The following is a 13,038-nucleotide window of genomic DNA, read 5'->3' as shown; positions in this document are numbered from 1 at the left end:
AAAAAAGTCTATTTCAATTTCCTGACACATTTCTGTGAAGAGTAACTCACCACAACAATGAGCAAAGATTAATTTAAAACATAAACAGAGCTTAGGCAACACAGGAAGACTCTGTCTACAAAAATTTTTTTAAATTAGCCAGGTGTGGTGGCACATGCCTGTGGTCTCAGCTACTTGGGAAGCTGAGATGGGAGGATCACTGGATCCTGGTAGGTTGAGGCTATGGAGAGCCATAACTGTGCCACTGCACTCCAGCCTGGGAGACAGAGCAAGACCCTGTCTCAAACACACACACAAACACACACACATAAATAGGCTGGGTGCAGTGAATCACACCTGTAATCCCAGCACAGCACTTTGGGAGGCGAAGGTGAGAGGATTACTTGAACCTAGGAGTTCAAGGTTGCAGTGAGCCATGATTGTGCCACTGCACTCCTGCCAAGGTGACAAAGCAAGATTCTATCTCAAAACTAAATAAAATGAAACAGGGATGAAAAAATACATTAGTGAAGAAAAAAATTACCATCTTAAGAAAAAGACCTGAAAAGTCCAGCTGCACGAGATAATATTGTAGCATATATGCAACCTTCAAAGTATGCCCAGTGGTATATCACTGGTTTCTTTCTCTGATGAATAAAGAAAGTAAGTTTTGGGAAAGAGTCTGACTTTTGAAAATTGGGCCACTTGTACATAGTTTATTCTTCTTAAGAAATTATGACTTAACTTTTATGTTAAATATTTATTTGAAACAAGCTGAGGCAAGTTTTATTAAAGAAAAATTTTGCTTGGTTGTTGGGCGTGGTGGTTCACGCCTATAATCCCAGCACTTTGGGAGGCTGAGGCAGGCAGATCACTTGAGGTCAGGAGTTCAAAACTAGCCTGGCCAACATGGTGAAACCTGTCTCTATTAAAAATATAAAAATTAGCTGGGCATGGTGGCAGGCGCCTGTAATCCCAGCTACTTGGGAGGCTGAGGCAGGAGAGAGAATCCCTTGAACCCAGGAGGCAGAGGTTACAGTGAGCCAAAATCACATGCCACTGCATTCTAGCCTGGATGACAGAGAGAGACTCTGTCTCAAAAAAAAAAAAAAAAAGAAAGAAAAACTCTACTTGTTTTACTTTTCACCAGTCTGCTCTGGTATGCTATTAATGATATCAGAATGGGGTCAATGATAGCCAGTGTGTGTACTCTGTAGTATTTTCCCCACCCTGTGCCCAGTTCTATATTATTGCCACTGTGGTGATGGACACCAGTTTTGGCCAGTGTGGCATTGTACTTTATTTCATATTTCCTCAAAGCTGGGCAATTGTTGGTGAGGTCAACTGATTTTGCTTTGCCTTGTCTGATCATATTCACAGTCTGCTTGTATCCCAGCATGTACTGTCCACTTTTCACAATGAGTTGGAACCTAGAGTTTATCAACTCCAGTGACTTTTTCATCTTCACTGCAGCCAGCATCTTCCTGCCTTAGGTATGTGATGCTCCTCGGTTAAGAGCTGCCACTAAGATAGCCAGGGAGCAAGAAAGGAAGGAGTTCTCACAATGCAAAGTTCTTCACAGCCTACATTAAATATTTTTTAAAATCATAGTCTCCAGTTCTGCCTTTCAGGTACATTCCCCATTTTTGCAGGCTTTAATGACTTCCCACTAAAATTTATCAGGTTTATAATAGGGTTCTATAGACATACATATTACTGGCATACTAAAACCTAATTTTCTAGTTACTATTTATACTACTTCCCAATCCCACTATTCAGCTACTTATACAAAATCTTCATTCATATATTCTAGTACATTTTTTTAGTTGGGATATAAATGTGTTGTTAACTAATTTACTTAAAATGGCATCAAATGCCATTACCTTGTTAAAGGGTGCCAAAAATTTAATCTAAATGTTCAATGGGGCTGGGTACAGTGGCTCACACCTGCAATCCCAGCATGTTGGGAGTCCGAGGTGGGCGGATCACTTGAGGCCAGGAGTTCGAGACCAGCCTGGCCAACATAGAGAAACCCATCTCTACTAAAAACACAAAAATTAGCCGGGCATGGTGGCGCATGCCTGTAATCCCAGGTACTCCGGAGGTTGAGGCACGAGAATCGTGTTTGAGCCTGGGAGGCAGAGGTTGCAGTGAGCCGAGAAAGCGCCACTGTACTCCAGCCTGGGGTGACAGAGCAAAACTCTATCAAAAAAAAGAAAGAGAAGGTAAGAAGGAAGGAAGGAAGGGAGGGAGGGAAGAAAGAAAGAGAGAGAGAGAGAAAGAAAGAGAAAGAAAGAGAGAGAAAGAAGGAAGGAAGGAAGGAAGGAAAGAAAGATAGTTCAATGGGTTCTGAGGCAATTGGTCTAAGAGAGTTGTGGCGGGCAAGACCACACCCTCTGTGGTGGTGCAGATCTTCGCTTGGAGGTGTGCATATTCTCACTGGCAGTCATCCTGAGGGGAGGCGGATTCTAGAACAGAAAATAATGTGGGGCAGTGCACCTTTCATTAGAAGGGAGGAAGGAAAAACTTTCCTTTATCTTGTCTTCTGCCATTCGGCTTAGACTCTGAGAGTAGAGAATCTTAACGCTACACACAGTAGTAGTGGGACTGAGACTTGGGCTATACTAGTGTTGCTTTGGGGCCAGTGAGAGAAAGTTCCATAAAAGACCCTGAGTAAGGGCCTGGCCCTTATAGTTTTTTGTTTGGTTTGTTTTTAACTTTAATTTTATGCCAGGCGCAGTGGCTCACACCTGTAATCCCAGCACTTTAGGAGGCCGAGGAGGGTGGATCACCAAGTCAGGAGTTCAAGACCAGCCTGGCCAGCATAGTGCAACCCTGTCTCTACTAAAAATACAAAAAAAAAAAAAAAAAAGCTGGGCATGGTGGCAGATGCCTGTAGTCCTAGCTACTTGGGAGGCTGAGGCAGGAGAATCACTTGAACCTGGGAGGTGAAGGTTGCAGTGAGCCAAGATTGCACCACTGCACTCCAGCCTGGGCAACATAGTGAGACTCTGTCTAAAAAATAAATAAATAAATAAAATAAAATAAAAAACTTTAAGTTCAGGGATACGTGTGCAGGTTTGTTACATAGGTAAGTTTGTGTCATAGGTGTTTGGTGTACAGCTTATTTTTTCATCACCCAGGTATTAAGCCTAGTACCCATCAGGTATTTTTCCTGATCCTCTCCCTCCTCCCACCCTCCACCCTCCTGTAGACCCCAGTGTCTATTGTTCCCCTCTTTGTGTCCATGTGTTCTCATCATTTAGTTACTACTTGTAAGTGAAAACATGCAGTATTCAGTTTTCTGTTCCTGGATTAGTTTGCTAAGGATAATTGTTACAGGTAGTTAGGCATGAGTGGGGCAGGAGAAGACTCCCCAACCCACTAGGAATGTGGATGATGGTTCAGTATTATCACATCACCTCTCTAAAAGTGATAAATTGGCAGCCGGTGCCAGGGAGAGGCCATTTCCTGATGGTCCACACCTTTTGCACTAAAGCGTTAATTGAAGGCAGACACCAGGGAGAAGCAACTTCCCAGGAATGCGCATTAAGAGATAAAATGGTGGGGTATGACCCTCCAAGAAAACACCACCGAAGAAGGGGAGAAAGCCTCAGATGGGCATGTGTACAACTTCCTAAACACGTGCACCCAAAGATAAGGAGGGCGCTGTGCATGTGGGCAGCCCACCCTAAGGGAAGACTCATGGGAAAGGGGCCAGCCTATAAAGTTCCAGAATCAAGGTTAAACACCACACTTGATCTCAGTGCCCGCTTGGGTCTCTTACAAGCCTACTCTCCTTTTCTTTCTTTTCTGTTCTAAAGCCTTTTAAATAAATTTCCACTCCTGCTCTGGAATTTGTCTGGGTCTCCTTTTCTGCCTTATGCCTCTCAGTTGAATTCTTTCTTCTGAGGAGGCAGGAACTGAGGTTGCTGCAGACCCATACAGATTTGCCACCAGTAACTCAGATACCTTCCACCAGTAACATAATGGCCTCCAGCTTCATCCATATTCTTGCAAAGGACAAGATCTCATCAATGGAAGACTAGATAATGTGGTACATATACCCCATGGAATACTATGCAGCCCTTGTAGTTTTGCATTACTCTTAGCTTTCCGTATCTGTAAAGCATTCAGTAAAGCTACATCAATTGTCAGGCCATGAGCCATCCAGCTTCTTTCTCTTTGGAGACCATATGTCCCAATTTATCATCACAGTCTCATTGATTAAGAACAGCAGATGACTGTGCACAGTGGTCCATGCCTATAAACCCAGAACTTTGGGAGGCCAAGGTGGGAGGATCACTTGAGGCCAGGAGTTCCAGACCAGCCTGGGCAACACACCAAGACCCCATGTCTACAAAAAACATTTTTTTAACTAGTTGACTGGTGGTGGATGTCTATAGTCCTAGCCACTCAGGATACTGAGGTGGGAGGATCTCTTGAGCCCAGGAGTTTGGGGCTTCAGTGAGTCTGAAACAGAAAGAATACAGGATGGTCACAGGAGAATAGAAAATTTTAGGCAGGAGTTACACATGATTAGAAGAAAGGAAACTGTTGAAATGTCTGCATAAACTAGGGGCTGATAAGACCCTGAAAACCAGGTGTGAACCAAGCTGGCTAAGACTGACCAGACCCATCATAGTGCTGGATTTGACCTGAGTTTCACCTAGGACCTCATTATATGCTCATTAAAATACTCGATCTCACACCCACCAGCACCATGACAGTTCCAGGAACACATACATTTGGTGTAAAAATGGGTGGCACCACAGTTCCAGGAAATCTTTACCTTTCCAGGAATCTTCATGAAATATTCCATGCCTTGATTTTTATTTTTTATTTTTATTTTTATTTTTTTAATATATTTTAATTTTTATTGTTTTTTTATTTCTTTAGCCACCCCTTGATTAAAGAAACTCATAGAGATAGAAACCCCAGACCCCACTGTGCACCTCTCTTGAGTACACCTGCACTCCCCTTTCTTGAGTGTGTACTCTTCACTTTGCAACAAATCTTCATACTTTCACTATTTTTACCAACTCGTTCTTGAATTCTTTCTTGCAATGGTGTCAAAAGCCTGGACACCAACCAGAGGTCCCACTGGCATTTGGGGACCTCTCCCCTAGCCCATTGGTATCAAGTCCAACAGTGGCTCATGCCTGTAATCCCAGTACTTTGGGAGGCCTAGGCGAGAGAATCGCTTGAGCCCAGGAGTTTGAGACTAGCCTGAGCAACATCGTGACACCTCATCTCTACAAAAAAATTTTTAAACTAGCCAGGTGTGGTGGTGTGCACCTGTAGCCCCAGCTACTCAGGAGGCTGAGGTGGGAAGATCTCTTGAGCGCAGGAGGTCGAGGCTGCAGTGAGCCATCATTGCACAACTACACTTCAACCTGGGCAACAGAGCAAGACCCTGTCACATTTAATTCTGCTTTCTTTGTTGTATATGTATCCAAGGAGTCTAGAAATATACATTAAAAAAAAAAAATCCCTGTTACCTAAAACTTTTTTAGGGATTATTGTGTATAAGTATAAACACATAAGTAACAATTATTTAATTGCATTTTCTACCTTGTAGGAGAAAGCGCAATTGTATGGGCAGAGCACTTGGACTAAGAATTAGGAAACCAGTGTTCTAGCTTTGGCAATGCCACTAAATGGGCACGTCACTTAATTTAGGGTTCTCCAGTTTTAGTCATATAAACCTTCATGTCCTCTTGAGAGCTTTCTACCTGTTTAAATAGCTTTGAGCTCTAAAGAAAAAGCTATCATTATATAAGCTCAATGAGAGCTGCATTGTCATTATTTACATAAAAGTTTCTGTAGTCTTCCAAAGTACATACAAATTTGAAGTTAAGCTTTTATTTAAAAACATCAGAAAGGCCAGGCCCAGTGGCTCATGCCTGTAATCCCAACACTTTGGGGGATGGAGGCGAGAAGATCACTTGAAGCCAGGTGTTTGAAACCAGCCAGGGCAACAGAGGGAAAACCCATCTCTACAAAAATGTTTTGTTTGTTTTTGTTTTTGAGACAGAGTCTCACTCGGTCGCCCAGGCTGGAGTGCAGTGGCACAATCTCAGCTCACCGCAACCTCCGCCTCCTGGGTTCAAGCAATTCTTTGGCTCACTCAGCCCCCCGAGTAGTTGAGATTTCAGGTGTGCGCCACTGTATCAAGCTAATTTTAATATTTTTAGTAGAGACAAGGTTTCACCATGTTGACCAGGCTGGTCTTGAACTCCTGACCTCAGGTGATCCACCCACCTCGGCCTCCCAAAGTGCTGGGATTACAGGTGTGAGTCACCACACCAGGTTAAGGTTTTATTTTTTTTAAAAAGCGTTTACTACATTAAAAAAGAGATAATTTATTTATTTAAGACAGGGTCTCACTCTATTGCCCAGGCTGTAGTGTAGTGGCGCAATCTCGGCTCACTGCAATCTCTGCCTCCCACTTTCAAGTGATTCTCCCACCTCAGTCTCCCAAGTAGCTGGGATTATACGCACCCGCCACCATGAACAGCTAAATTTTTTGTATTTTTAGTAGAGATGGAGTTTCACCATGTTGGCCAGGCTAGTCTCAAACTCCTGACCTCAAGTGATCTGCCCTCCTCAGCCTCTCAAAGTGCTGGCATTACAGGTGTGAGCCACCGAACCCAGCCAAAAAAGAATTTAGCGCATTCTTTTCCTCTATAAATCATGCCAATACCTGAAGTAGAAATATTTCTTATAAGGTAGCATAAAATAAAATGAATGAATTAAACTTTCTTATGAGATGATTTTTATTTCCCTGATATCTTCTCTTCTGAACAAACGAAGTGAAGACAAATACATAAACATGGAGAAAATGTGTGTTGTGGACTTTATTTGCAAAAGAACAGTGATATTTTGCATGTAATTAAATATCTTTTATGTAGGAACACATAGGTTCTATTGTATACACAAAAAAGAGAAATATTCTTAAGTTTAGCTTTTCTGATTAAAAAAATACATAAATGGCTGGGTGCGGTGGCTCACACCTATAATCCTAGCACTTTGGGAAGCTGAGACGTGTGGATTGCCTGAGCTCAGGAGTTCGCGACCAGCCTGGGCAACACAGTGAAACCCCGTCTCTCCCGAAAAATACAAAAACTTAGCCGGGCGGGGCAGCATGTGCCTGTAATCCCAGCTACTTGGGAGGCTGAGACAGGAGAATCGCTTGAACCCAGGAGGCAGAGGTTGCAGTGAGCCAAGATGGCACCATTGCACTCCAGCCTGGGCAACAGAGCAAGTCTCCATCTCAAAAAATAAATAAATAAACCCATAAACATTTAGGCTGGGCGTGGTGGCTCACGCCTGTAATCACAACACTATGGGAGGCCGAGGCTGGCGGATTACTTCAGGTCAGGAGTTAAGACCAGCCTGGCCAACATGGCAAAACCCTGACTCTCCTAAAAATACAAAAATGAGCTAGGCATGGGGGTGCATGCCTTTCATCCTGGCTACTCGGGAGGCTGAGGCACGAGAAACACTCAGACCTGGGAGGTGTAGGTTGCAGTGAGCCAAGATTGTGCCAGTGCATTTCAGCCTGGGTGACAGAGCAAGACTCTGTCTCAAAAAAATAAAAATAAACATTTAAATAAGATATTTTAGTTTTCTCTTGCTTCATAAAAAAAAAAATCACTCTAAAATTTAGTAGCTTAAAATAACAATGATCTGTTATTTCTCATGATTCTGTAGGTTGACTGAATTTAGCTGGATGGTTCTTCCACTCCACTTGTATTTGAAGTCACTCATGAGGCTATGCTCAGCCTGAAGCACACCTGGGGCCAAACCATTCCAGAGAAGCACATCCTCCAAAGTGTCTCTCCACATGGCTCTCATCATTCAGTGGTCTGGCTTGAGCTTTTGTACAGCACAGTGGCTGACTTCAAAGATACTGAAGGTGGAAGCTTCCAGAATACTTAAAGCTTAGGTGTGGAAGTGGCAAAGTCACACAAGATGCATTTTATTGATTAAAGGAAGTCACAAGGCCACTTCAGTTAAAAGGAAGGGAAAATAGACTACTTGATGGCAGAAGCAGCATGAGTGCATAAGGTGGGAGAAATTGTTGATGGTCATGTTTGCCGACAAACTACCACACACAGTAATATATAAGATCATTATATATATTTCCTCTCCGTCTCATTAAAGAGCTATCAAAGAGTTTGTCCTTATTTTATTTTGTTTTTTTAACTTTTTAGCATGAACCTACAGGACATAGAGAGTCCATTTTCCTTCTTTTTTTCCTTCTTTCTCTCCTTTCTCTTTTTTTTCTCTCTCTCTCTCTCCCTTTCTTTCTTTTTTCTCTTTCTCCCTCCCTCCTTCCTTCCTTCCTTCTTTCCTTCCTTCCTTTCCTTCCTTCCTTCCCTCCCTCCCTCTCTTCTTTCTCTCTCTCCCCTCTCCTCTCTTCTCTTTTTCTTCCTTTTCTCCAGGAGACAAGTGTTTGCTCCAGGCTGTAGTACAGTGGTGCAATCATAGCTCACTGTAGCCTCTAACTCCTGTGCTCAAGCAATCCTCTTGCTCCGGCCTCCCAAAATGGTAGGATTAAGGTGTAAGCCACTGCACCTGGCCTAACTGTCCTATCTAAATGCAGTTAACTTTTCCACAACTTTGTGAAGGTAGCAATTTACTTTGAGATAAAATTTACATAGCCAAGATCCTCTCTCAGTTGTGTTTGCAGCTGCTCAGCCATCTCTCTCAGGCATCAGTGCCACCTCTAGCTTGCTGAGCTCCGGGCAAAAGGCAGGGGGCTGGTAAGGAACAAGTTTTCTATACCATAGCTCTTTCCAAGCTGATTGCCTGCAAATTAACCAGGGAGTGAAGAAATCTTATCACTACAGGCTTGGCACTCTGGCATTCCTTGAAACCAGACATTGTTAGAAGTTCACTAAACTTTTATTTTTCAAATGTCTCATCCAGCATCTGGTGTGAGAAATTGTGTAGGACTTTAACACTGATCTTGGAGCTTCCAGAGTATAGGTTTTAGTGCTTTGAAGGAGGCAAGTGAAGCCTATCTGGCTGCCCTATTTGAAGTTACTAACTAGTATGTGATCTTAGTGTAATAATTGTAAAAAAAGACATCCAGCCATTCCCCCCAGTATATCTACAGAAAGAGCTTAAAATCCACTACGATCAGGCGCATTTCATTCTCAAGCAAAACAAAACATGTTTGTCTTCCCTGCTATTATTTATTCTGACCATTAAATATTTGGTGGGGGCAGGGAGAGAAGTCAAAATGTATCTACATATATTATTGTTACATTAGACTGGGTGGCTTAAAAAGAAATGTAGTTTCTCACAGTTCTGGAAGCTCTAAGTCCAAAATCAAGAGGTCAGCAGGCTTGGTTCTATGAATAAGACCTCAAAAGCACAGGCAACAGAAGCAAAAATAAATGAATGGGATTATATCAAACTAAAAATCTTCTACACAGCAGAGGAAACCATCCACAGAGTGAAAAGACAACCTACAGGATCAGAGAAAACATTTGCAGACACTCATCCCACAGGGGATTAATATCCAGAAGATACAAAGAACTCAAACATCTCAACAGCAAAAAACAAAACAAGAAAAAGTCTGATTATAAAGTAGGCAAATGATCTTAACAGAAAGTTAAATACTGCATGTTCTCACTCACGTGTGGAAGCTAAAAAAAGTTGATCTAATAGAAGTAAAAGTGGAACCAGAGGATATTAGAGACTGGGAAGGGAAGGACAGGGAGAGAATTGTTAAAGGATATGAAATTACAGCTAGATAGGAGGAGTAAGTTCTAGCGCTCGGTAGCATTGCAGGTTGCTTATAATTAACAATAATGCATTGTATAGTTTCAAATAGCTAGAAGAGAAGATACTGAATGTTGCTCTGTGTGTGTGTGTGTGGGTGTGGGTGTGTGGGTGTGTGGGTGTGTGGGTGTGGGTGTGTGGGTGTGTGGGTGTGTGGGTGTTTTAAGATGGAGTTTTGCTCTGTCACTTAGGCTGCAGTGCAGTGGTGCAATCTCGACTCACTGCAACCTCCACCTCCCCGGTTCAAGCAATTCTAGTGCCTCAGCCTCCCAAGTAGCTGAAATTACAGGTGTGCGCCACCATGCCCAGCTAATTTTTGTATTTTTAGTAGAGATTTTTTCACTATGTTGGCCAGGCTGGTCTCAAACTCCTGACCTCAGGTGATCCCCCGGCCTCCACCTCCCAAAGTGCTGGGATTACAGGCGTGAGCCACTATGCCTGGCAGGATATTTGATAGAGCAGGAGCACCGTCATCTCGGACAAACACTGCCACTTTAAGTTCCAACTCCCTTTCTAGCCTCATGCATTTCAAGGAAATCACTTCTCTTCTAACTACAAGCAGCCAGAAAGAGCAGACAATAAAACACAAGTGACCGCTTGGGCACAGAGGGAGGTGAGGAGAAAGTCTCTTGGGGTAACTGCCAAACTTCACCCTCATACAGTGGGCCCCAGTAAAACAGTGGCCTTAATAAGCACTTTTCTTTCCCTTCAGGTACACTAAGATAGAAAAGCTAAAAGCAGACTTGGGGGGATATGCCTGCAGCTGCAAAAAGATGTATGGGAACAGACATGCAACTGTCCCTCCCAGAGAAGCACAACAAAGAGACACAGAAGCAGTCCAAGCCTCTCATAAACTCTCCCACCCTGAATCTTTAAAAACTCTTAGTCTGTAAGAGAGTGTGACTCTAACCTAACTTGGCCAACTGCCCCTCTCAGGTTTGTTTAAAATAAACCTGTCCCTGTTGACTGAAAAGCCATCTTCTGTGTTTCTCTCCTCTTTAATTCTTACAATATTAAATGTTGTCAACACAAAGAAATGATAAATCTTTGAAATTACCAATATGCTAACTACCCCGATCTGATCACTATGCATTGTTTGTATTAAAACACTATGTAGCCCATGAATATATACAATTACTATTCTTTAAAAAATGAAAAAAACATGTAAATGTAGTATTGACAGCAACTAATTGGATTAGTTTTTGTAGCATTTTTAGCTTCTATCCCTTCAGTATTCTTTCTTTTTTTTAGACAGAGTTTGGCTGTGTCACCCAGGCTGGAGTGCAGCGGAGCAATGTTGGCTCACTGCAACCTCTGCCTCCTGGGTTCAAGCCATTCTCCTGCCTCAGCCTCCCTAGTAGCTGGGGTTATAGAAGTGTGCCACCACACCCGGCTAATTTTTGTATTTTTAGTAGAGATGGGATTTCATTGTGTTGGCCAAGCTGGTCTTGAACTCCTGACCTCAACTGATCTTCCCACCTCAGCCTCCCAAAGTGCTGGGATTACAGGCATAAGCCGCCACATCCAGCCCATTCAGTATCTTTTTATAATTAAATTTAATTTTTAAAGTATATTTATATATATTTCTTTTCTTTTTTTTTTTTTTTTTTGAGACAGAGTGTCACTCTGTTGCCCAGGCTGGAATGCAGCAGTGCAATCTTGGCTTACTGCAACCTCTGCCTCCCAGGCTCAAGCGATTCTCGTGCCTCAGCCTCTGGAGTAGCTGGGATTGCAGGCGCCTGACACCATGCCTGGCTAATTTCTGTATTTTTAGTAGAGATGGGGTTTCACTATGTTAGCGAGGCTGGTCTCCAACTCCTGGCCTCGGCCTCCCAAATTGCTAGGATTACAGGCCTGGGCCACCAGCCATTCCCACATTTTTTTTTTTTTTTTTTTTGAGACTGAGTCTTGCTGTCACCCAGGCTAGAGTGCAGTGACACCATCTCAGCTCACTGAGACCTCCACCTCCCGGGTTCAAGAGATTCTCCTGCCTCAGCCTCCCAAGTAGCTGGGACTACAGGTGCATGCCACCACACCCAGCTAATTTTTTGTATTTTTAGTAGAGACAGTATTTCACCATGTTAGCCAGGATGGTGTTGATCTCCTGACCTTGTGATCCACCTGCCTCGGCCTCCCAAAATGCTGGGATTACAGGCATAAGCCACCAGGCCTGGCGTTTTTTTTTTTGTTTTTTTTTTTTAAGACACAGCCTTGCTCTGTCACCCAGACTGGAGGGCAGTGGCGCGATCTCGGCTCACTGCAACCTCTGCTTCCTGGGTTCAAGTGACTCTCTTGCCTCAGCCTCCCAAGTGGCTGGGATTACAGATGCCTGCCACCACTCTCAGCTAATTTTTTGTAGTTTTAGTAGAGATGGGGTTTCCCCATGTTGGCCAGGCTGGTATCGAACTCCTGACCTCAGGTGATCCACTCGCCTTGGCCTCCCAGAGGGCTGAGATTACAGATGTGAGCTACTGCACCCGGCTGTTTCCATTCTTTTAAGATAAATTCTGGACCGGGCATGTTGGTTTACACCTGTAATCCCAACATTTTGGGAGGCTAAGGTGGGAGGATTGCTGGAGCCCAGGAGTTGGAGATCAGCCTGGGCAACATGGCGAAATCCTATTGCTACAAAAATTAGCCCAGTATGGTGGTGCATGCCTATAGTCCCAGCTACTCAGGAGGCTGAGGGGGCAGGAACACCTGAACCCAGGGAGGTTGAGGCTGCAGTGAGCCATGATCGTGCCACTGCACCACAGCCTGGGCGACAAAGTGAAACCTTGTTTCAAAACCAAAAAGATAAATTCTAAAATCCTATGTTACAACAGCCAGCATGGTCTGGCTCTTCTCACTTGTCTCCCTCCCTCCCTCCCACACTCCAGGTTTCGGAATCTTCTAATTGCCTCAGTGTGTTCACACATGGTGTTCCTTTAACTGGGAACACTCTTCCCCACTTATTTCCCTTTTCCCAAGTATCCAGGTCTTTGAGAAGACTTTCTCTGATCCCAGCACTAGGGGAGTGGGGATCTCAGTTACCCTTGCTTCTAGTTTTCTATTTTTCCTAGTACGTATTTATTGGAATCGTAATTATATCATCATATGAGAGATGATGTAAGTAATTTTCCTTTCCCCCACAGGAGTATAAATTCTATTAGGGCAGGCACTACCTCTATTTTGTTATTCAGTGTACCTCCAGCAGCTAGCACAGTGCCTGATGTAAAGCAGGCAGTCAATATCTGTGAATTCATGAACATAAGGGAAGTG

At 43.4% G+C, this 13,038-nt stretch overlaps 1 pseudogene; it reads right to left on the bottom strand.

Moving 5' to 3' along the window:
- Positions 1–1,115: 1,115 nt before the first annotated feature.
- Positions 1,116–1,998, bottom strand: LOC108585924 (annotated as a pseudogene).
- Positions 1,999–13,038: the final 11,040 nt, after the last annotated feature.

This window comes from Papio anubis, chromosome 3 (assembly GCF_008728515.1).
Source record: "Papio anubis isolate 15944 chromosome 3, Panubis1.0, whole genome shotgun sequence".
In the NCBI taxonomy this organism is placed as follows: Eukaryota; Metazoa; Chordata; class Mammalia; order Primates; family Cercopithecidae; genus Papio; species Papio anubis.
The sequence above is the reverse complement of the archived record's forward strand: the minus strand, read 5'-3'. Positions and strand labels throughout refer to the sequence as shown.